A 1,492-nucleotide genomic window follows, 5' to 3' on the forward strand; every position below is an offset into this window, starting at 1 on the left:
TCTCATCATTGATGTTTCTGCCTCTCTCTCTCCCTCTCCTTTCCTCTCTCTGAAATCAATAAAGATATATTTTAAAAAAAAAAAAAAAAAAGGTCAGCTAATAGCAAGTGTTGACATGGATGTGGTGAAATCAGACCCTCATACACCGCTGTGGGAATGAAAAATGGTGCAGCTGCTGTGAAAGACATCTGTCAGTTCTGCAAAAGGCTGAACATATAGTCACTGTATCACCCAGCAGTTTCATTCCTGGGTGTATATTCAAGAAAAGTGAAAACATATTTGCTTGTTTTTTTAGGAATTAACAGTCAACTTTATTGGGCTCAGTTCAGGAGTCCATGAATCTTGAGGACCTCTGTGTATGTCAGTTTTCTTGTCTGCATTCTTTTTCACCTGTTTCTGTAGCCTCGTGAGCTGTTTTTTCTTCCAGTAATGGACCTTGGCCTTCTCTATCTGCTTTTCGAGGGTGGCTGTGACTTCCTGGTACTTCCAGCCAACCTCACAGGCCAAACACCCTAGACAGGCAAAGCCTCGTGAGGGCTCCATGCTCCTCCCGGCATCAGATAAGCCATTGGCATTATCAGGGCTGCCCACAGTGGCATCGTGGCATCACAGACCACCATTGAGAAAAAACCATCATCTGCCAGCCTTGGGGACCTCAAGTTCACTTCCGAGTGGGCCCAGAATCCCTAAGTTAGCCCACTCAGCATAACCTGGAACTCACTAAAAACATGTTTACACAAAAACTTGTGCACCAATATTCTTAACTGCATTATCCATAATGGGTAAAATGTGTAAACAAGCTAAGTGTTCATCAGCTGATGAATGAAGAAATGAAATATCCATACAACAGGATATTTTTTTAACAGTAAAATGGGTGAACCTTGAAGACATTATGCTAAGTGAAAGAAGCCAGTCCCAAAGGACCATATGTTGTGTGAGTCCATCTATATGAAACGTCCAGAATAGGCAAATATTTAGACCTAAGGAGATTAGTGGTTGCCTAGGACTAATTAGTGGAGGCTGGGGGTTGGGGGGAAATGAAGAGTGACTGCTAACAGGTACAGGGTTTTTTTGGGGGGGTGATTAAAATGTTCTGAAATTGTGGTGATGGTTACACAACTATGTGAATAGATTAAAAACCATTGAATTGCACACTTTAATGGGTGAATTGTACAGTATGTGCATTACATCTTGATAAAGCTATAAAAAAAACTTGAAGAGGACTCAATGAGTTCATAGTAAGCGAAGTGTGCAGTTTAAGTGTTCAAACAATCCACTGTTACAAGTAGAGAAACTGGGATGGGCAGCACAAAGTCCCCCAAGTGGAGGGTGGGGGTGAGATAAAGTAGAAAGTAACTTGAAGGGGCCTCTGCACACGGCCTGGCCTCTCCGAAGCTGAGGGAGCTGAAAGCTGTGCTCCGGGGAGAAGGGCTGTGACTGGAGTGTTTTGCTGCCACCCTGTGGAACTGTTGAAGATTAGAGCCGTGGGGAC

At 43.4% G+C, this 1,492-nt stretch overlaps 1 non-coding gene across 1 annotated transcript; it reads right to left on the reverse strand.

Annotated features, from left to right (window-relative positions):
• Window positions 1-547: 547 nt before the first annotated feature.
• LOC148094106 (small nucleolar RNA SNORD35) lies at window positions 548-642 on the reverse strand. The gene has a single exon (XR_015716499.1). It is a non-coding gene; the product is annotated as a small nucleolar RNA SNORD35 (small nucleolar RNA).
• Between the last annotated feature and the right edge of the window lie 850 nt (window positions 643-1,492).

This window comes from Miniopterus natalensis, chromosome 1 (genome assembly GCF_054644295.1).
Source record: "Miniopterus natalensis isolate mMinNat1 chromosome 1, mMinNat1.hap1, whole genome shotgun sequence".
NCBI lineage: Eukaryota > Metazoa > Chordata > Mammalia > Chiroptera > Miniopteridae > Miniopterus > Miniopterus natalensis.